This window comes from Mandrillus leucophaeus, unplaced genomic scaffold (assembly GCF_000951045.1).
Source record: "Mandrillus leucophaeus isolate KB7577 unplaced genomic scaffold, Mleu.le_1.0 Scaffold392, whole genome shotgun sequence".
NCBI classification, from domain to species: domain Eukaryota; kingdom Metazoa; phylum Chordata; class Mammalia; order Primates; family Cercopithecidae; genus Mandrillus; species Mandrillus leucophaeus.
This window is the reverse complement of record NW_012104165.1, coordinates 736,644-743,323: the sequence shown is the minus strand read 5'-3', so window position 1 is coordinate 743,323 and position 6,680 is coordinate 736,644. Positions and strand designations below refer to the sequence as shown.

Below are 6,680 nucleotides of genomic sequence, written 5' to 3'. Positions count from 1 at the left end.
TTCCTTCCTTCCTTCCTTCCTTCCTTCCTTCCTTCCTTCCCTCCCTCCCTCCCTCCCTTCCTTTCTTCCTTTCCTTCCTTTCCTTCCTTCCTTTTCTTTCTTTCTTTCTTTGAGACGGAGTCTCGCTCTTGTCGCCCAGCCTGGAGTGCAGTGGCAAGATCTCGGTTCACTGCAACCTCCGCCTCCCGGGTTCAAGCGTTTCTCCTGCCTCAGCCTCCTGAGTAGCTGGGATTACAGGCACCCGCCACCACGCCGGCGAATTTTTGTACTTTTAGTAGAGACGGGGTTTCGCCATGTCGGCCAGTCTGTTCTGGAACTCCGGACCTCAGGTGATCCGCCCGCCTCGGCCTCCCAAAGTGCTGGGATTACAGGTGTGAGCCACCGCGCCCGGCCGGGACGACTTTTCAAGGGGAAATAGTCATTTCAATCCAGCCCATGTGTTAATCCTTTCAAAATAAAGTTATTTGGTTTTCATTGAGACCTGGATGTCTATTTTTGTTTTGAAGCCGTCTAACAAACTAGTTGCTGGGGTTTTTTCTAATTATAGAAGTGTGAAATAGTTTTCAAATAATATATAATTCAGGTTTTGTTCAGCTGCGGCTCCGTGGCTTAGCTGGTTAAAGCGCCTGTCTAGTAAACAGGAGATCCTGGGTTCGAATCCCAGCGGGGCCTGGCTTTCTGTACATTCCACGTTTTGTAATTTCACCTGGTGCAACTGAATTTACCACCAATAAATCCTGTAATATTCAGGCTTTTAAAAACCTTGCCAGAAAACAGTGGAGATACATTAGGCGAGAAGTGTAAAGTGCAACAGTTTCATGACAAGCTTTCATGTTATCTTTAAGATACAGTATTTGTCCTATTGTAAGGCTAGGTAGCCTAACATAGCTGAGGTTAGCTCCTTTGCCCTACCGTTTGAGATCAAATGATGCAGATTCAACAGCTTTAGAAATAGGCACTTTTGGCCGGGCGAGGTGGCTCTCGTTTGTAATCCCCGCACTTTGGGAGGCCGAGGAGGGCGAATTACCTGAGGTCAGAAGTTCGAGACCAGCCTGGCCAATATGGCGAAACCCCGCCTCTACCCAAAACACAACAGTTAGCCGGGCGTAATCCCAGCCGTAGCTGTAATCCCAGCTACTCCGGAGATTGACGCAGGAGAATCGCTTGAATCCGGGAGGCGAAGCTTGCAGTGTGACGAGATGGCGCCACTGCACTCCAGCTTGGGCGACAGAGAGACCCCTGTCTCAAAAAACAAAACAAAACAACAAAAATCCTCAACGCTATTGGAATAGAGATGGCACTCAAAACGTTTTTACAATAGACCACTAATGACTTTTCTAATTTTTTTTTTTTGAGACGGAGTTTAGCTCTGGTTGCCCAGGCTGGAGTGCAATGGCGCCATCTCGGCTCATCACAACTTCTGCCTCCCGGGTTAAGGCAATTCTCCTGCCTCAGCCTCCCGAGTAACTGAGATTACACGCATGCACCACCACGCCCGGCTAATTTGGTGGGGTTTCTCCATGTTGGTCATGGCTAGTCTCGAACTCCCGACGTCGGGTGATCCGCCCACCTCGGCCTCCCAAAGTGCTGGGATTACAGGCATGAGCCACTGCGCCTGGCCTTAGACTTTAAATTGATTACCATAATAGCTATTCCTCTTTGAATGATTCTGCACTTAGGATAACACCAAAGTTTCTGTAGAGACTGTGATATCATCTTAAATAATTATTAATGACAAAACTGATAAACTATTAATCATAGACTAGAGGCGAATGAAAAATGCATTTTAATATCTGAAGTCTTTTCTAGGCAGATTTTCACATAAAAGATCTGAGAAAAACACCAAACCCTAAAGAGTAAGGTGTTTCTGTCTTATCTGCTCTGTTTCTTTGGGTATTCTAAGACATATTAATTATATGTCTATCTTTACTCACATAGGTACATATTCTTTACTCAAAAAGACTTTCCTTCTTCAGGGGCAAAATGCCACTTTTTCTAGGATCCTCAAATGGACAGCTCTGTGTGTGTGTGTGTGTGTGTGTGTGTGTGTGTGCGCGCGCGCGCGCGCGCGCGCTCTCTCTTTTAACGTAAGCCTTGTGTTGCCTTAAGCTAACTATGTGGTTCTTCTTCATATCCAGGTGTTAAATCCTGATACTGAGCACTAAATAAACTTTACTTTATTTTATTTATTTTTGTGTGTGTGTGTGTGTGTTTTTGTTTTTTTTTTGTTGTTGTTGTTGTTGTTGTTTTGTTTTTTTTTGAGACGGAGTCTCTCTGTTGCCGAGGCTGGAATGCAGTGGCGGTCTCGGCTCACTGCAAAATCCACCTCCCCGGTTCTCCTGCCTCAGCCTCCTCAATAGCTGGGATTACAGGCGCCCGCCACCAAGCCAGGCTAATTTTTGTATTTTTCAGTAGGGAAGGGGTTTCACCACGTTGGCCAGGTTGGTCTCAAACTCCTGTCCTCATGTGATCCGCCCTCCTCAGCTTCCCAAAGTGCTGGGATTACAGGCGTGAATCACTGCGCCCGGCGGGGCACTGAATAAACTTTAATAAATTCATTTGAATATTCCTGAAAAGGTGAAAGGTATGGCATGGCGATGATGGAAAATGTTGGGAAGGAGAAATAGTCTTAGGAGGCATTTCCATCTGGTATCCATCCAGAGAACTTTCAGCGTGTAAGGCGAACGTGTTAACAACTACATACAGAAAACAACTTCCTAACATTGTTATTCGACAGACTCGGCAGAGATTTTTCTAGAGTCCACTGTTCTTATTACCTTCTATAGTACTTTCTTCTCTTTGTTAAGACTGTTTAATGCTAACGCTGTGTCCACAATTCCACATAAGCAGCACACCACTTAGGAATGTCCAACACTCACAGATTGTTTTAAGTTTTCTGAACCTTGACTAAAATCTAAACCATGATCACACATGAAAAAATCTCAAGAATCTTGCCACTTTTCAGGACTGACATTGACATCTTGACTGGATTGTGGAGTCAGTCATTTTAATTTAGTAGAGACAGGATTTCACCCTGCTGGCCAGGCTGGTCTCCAACTCCTGACCTGGAGTGTTCCGCCTGCCTCTGCCTCCCTAAAATTTCTTAAATCTTTGGTTTCAATCATTTTTATATAATTTGAGCAGTTATAGTTTTCTTTATGTTTATCTTTGTTGGCATTTGTTGATGGAATTAAATTTGTGAGTTGATGTCAAATGTGTTCATTGACTAGTACACCTTAATACATTTTTTAGAAAACCAAGAAACCAAAACTCTTCACTGGACGACATCTACAAGCCAAGAATTAAAGACTAGTTCCCAACCTCTCCAATTTCTCTCATCATTTTCAGATTAAAACATATCTTCCTCTTTTGGAGCCACCTCCCTTCTTCCCTGATCCAGCCCATATATTCCCATTTAGTCTAATTTCTTTCCAAGCCCTGCTTCAAATCCTTGGATTTCCTCCCTAAGATTATGACCACTCCATTCAGTTCCTAATGACAAAAAATCGCGTTCTTCGTCTAAGAGCTACAGAGGGAGGAAAAAAAAAAAGCTCATTTCCAACCTATCTACAACCATCATTCTTCTTTTTATCTATCAAGTCTCAGATCTGGCGTCGTTTTCTCTAGGAGGTCTTCCTTGATGGGCACTGGTGCAGTTTTTAGTTTTTTGTTTGTTTGTTTGTTTGAGACGGAGTTTGGTTCCTTGTTGCCCAGGCTGGAGTGCAATGGCGCGATCTAGGCTCACCGCAACCTCCACTTCCGCCTCCCGGGTTCAAGCGATTCTCCTGTCTCAGACTCCCGAGCAGCTGGGATTACAGGCATGCGCCACCACGCCTGGTTAATTTTTTTTTTTTTTTAAGGTAGAGACGAGGTTTCTCCATGTTGGTCAGGCTGATCTCGAACTCCTGACCTCAGCTAATCCGCCCGCCTTGGCCTCCCAAAGTGCTGGGATTGCCGGCGTGAGCCACAGTGCCCGGCCCGCAGTTTTTTGACAACACGCTGCGCTGAACACTCCAAACAATATAGTCGACATATTTGGCGAACGCATTTCTGCTCGTATCTGTCATCGGTATGTGACATTGGTGATTCCAATTAATGAGAAAAGTGAGAGTGAGAACAATAGTACAATGGAAAACTTTTCTACAAAGAAAGAACAAATCCAAAATTTCTCAACTTGGGGCAATCAGGGAATTATATACTTTTACGTTTCAAGGTAAGATGGCAGTTATACGAGGTTTCCGTACTGTAGTGGTTATCACGTTCGCCTAACGCGCGAGAGGTCAACGGTTCAAAGGTCAACTATTCAAAACCGGGCAGAAACACGTGGGCTAGAATAGGGTTCCGTGGGTGCCTTCTACCCACGAACCCGTTTGCGGTTCTGGACTTTAAAAATACACAATTCTGAGCTCGATTTGTGGTCCAGAAGTCTAAAATGAAAGATTTCTGACGCCACTGGCACTGAAGCCCGTGTCTCCCCACCTCCTCTCGCCCCAGTAGGTTTCCCGTCCCTTTCCTTCCTCTTCTGGGCTTCAGAACCCTAGGAGGTGTCAATGCCTAGGAGACGCCCACAGTCCAGGACTTGGCCCACGCCACTTAGGTAAGATTGGCTCCCTTGGAATCCCATTTTAGATCTCTGGACCACAAACAAATCGAACTCAGAATTGTGTATTTTTAAAGTCCAGAAGCCCAAACGGGTTTGTACGTGTAAGAGGGAATAGAAACCAAGCAGCAACAAAAGTTAATCCCAGTCCTCGTGTTCCCGCCCGGTTTCGAACCGGGGACCTTTCGCGTGTTAGGCGAACTTGATAACCACTACACTACGGGAACCCTGCGTTAGTTGGCACTTACCTCACTAAATTTCGGGGGTTCCCGTAATTCGAAATTCCGCAGCGGCCGCCACCGAGTGTCAGTTAACTGATAACAGACGTATCGGGCAATTAGTAGTAGTAGTACTATCGGTACTGTTAGTGCCACACAGTATTTCTAAAACCCATCAAGTGTGCACCAGGAGGAAGAGTTGTGAGGAGAGAAGGGTAAAGGAGTAAATAAGAAGATATTCCTGCCCTCAGCGGCATGGATAATCTGTATTGGACTAACAGACTTGAATTTTCGTGACCGCCTTTTCCCCTCAAGTTTCCACCGCCCGAGAAGATCCTCTGGGACTTGATTCTCAGCGAGGCTTGACCTTAGACATTTCAATTCCAGTGCGTTCCTCCCAGTGGGAATTCGGGGCCCGGCTTCGTGCGCACTGGGGGGACTCCCGGCCCGGCTCGCTGCCAGGAGCCTTCTGTACAAACGCGACCTTCTTCCAAGACTCAGCAATGAGCGTTCAGCTGGGTTCGAAGCGAGCTCCCAGCAGGCAACCATCGTGAGTGAAGGAAGAGAACCCGACCGTTTCTGGAATCAGCTTAGTGTTCACGCCGTTTGCGAGATTTCTCTGAAATAAGAAAGAAAAACGAAAGGGTTAAAAAGTTTAGCGACTTTGTGTGTTTCGTCGCCTATTTTAGTAAAATTCGCGAACTTTAGGACAGTTTTTCTTCTGGGAAAGACATACACTCGAAGGGCGTTTCTACTTTCCTAACCTACGTTCAGAGAGATTATGTCCTCATTTTGTCTTCTAGTGTTAAACTCAGTTAACACCCTGCCTGCAATAAGTGACTCCCCGCAAGTGGCAAAGACTGGGCTCTCCTGATGGTCGATCGCCAACCCCCTACCCCCAGTGCACTAAGAGAACTCTCATGATCATGCTGATACATGAATTATTTCAAACTTATTGAAGGAAATTTAATTGACTTCCTTAGAGGTTAACTCACACCAGATCTCAGATTCTGGTTATTTTATATTTTGAATCGGAATTTCACTCTTGTTGCCCATGCTGGTGTGCAATGGCACGTTCTTGGCTCATTGCAACTTCTGCCTCTCGGTCCGCCTCTCAGGTTCAAGCGATTCTCCTGGCTTAGCCTCCCAAGTAATCCCAAGTAATCCTGGGATTACAGGAATGTGCCACCACGCCCGACTAATTTTTAGTAGAGACGAGGTTTCACTATGTTAGGCTGGTCTCGAACTCCTGACCTCAGGTGATCCACCCGCCTCAGCCTCCCAAAATGCTGGTATTACAGGCGCGAACCACCGCGCCCAGATTCTGGTTATTTTGACAAGATAAAGGAAAGAGGAAGCAGAAACTAACATTTTAAGAATCTGGGCCGGGCGTGGTGGCTTACACCTGTAATCCCAGCACTTTGGAAGACCGAGGTGGACAGATCATCTGAGGTCAGAAGTTCGAACAGGGCGAAACCCTATCTCTACTAAAAATACAAAAATTAGCCGGGCGTGGTGGCTCACGTTTGTAATCCCAACTTTGGGAGGCCGAGATAGGCTGATCACCTGAGGTCAGGAGTTTAAGACCAGCCTGGCCAGCATGGCGAAACGCCATCTCTACTAAAAATATAAAAAATAGCCGGGTGTGGTGGCACACTCCTGCAGTTCCAGCTACTTGGGGGGCTAAGGCAGGAGAATTGCTTGAACCTGGGAGGCGGTTTGCAGTGAGCCGAGATCACGCCATTGCACTCCAGCCTAGGCAACAAGAGCAAAATTCTGTCTCAAAAAAAAAAAAAAAAAAAAGAACCTGATATGTATACTACACATTTTACAGGTGTTATCTTCTATAACACTTCTTATAT

The 6,680-nt window shown here is 45.9% G+C and overlaps 2 non-coding genes across 2 annotated transcripts; one reads left to right on the top strand and one right to left on the bottom strand.

Annotated features, from left to right (window-relative positions):
- The first annotated feature begins 598 nt into the window (after positions 1-598).
- Positions 599-672, top strand: TRNAT-AGU. The gene has a single exon. It is a non-coding gene; the product is annotated as a tRNA-Thr (tRNA).
- Positions 673-4,754: 4,082 nt separating this feature from the next.
- On the bottom strand, positions 4,755-4,827 carry TRNAV-AAC. Its single transcript has one exon. It is a non-coding gene; the product is annotated as a tRNA-Val (tRNA).
- Positions 4,828-6,680: the final 1,853 nt, after the last annotated feature.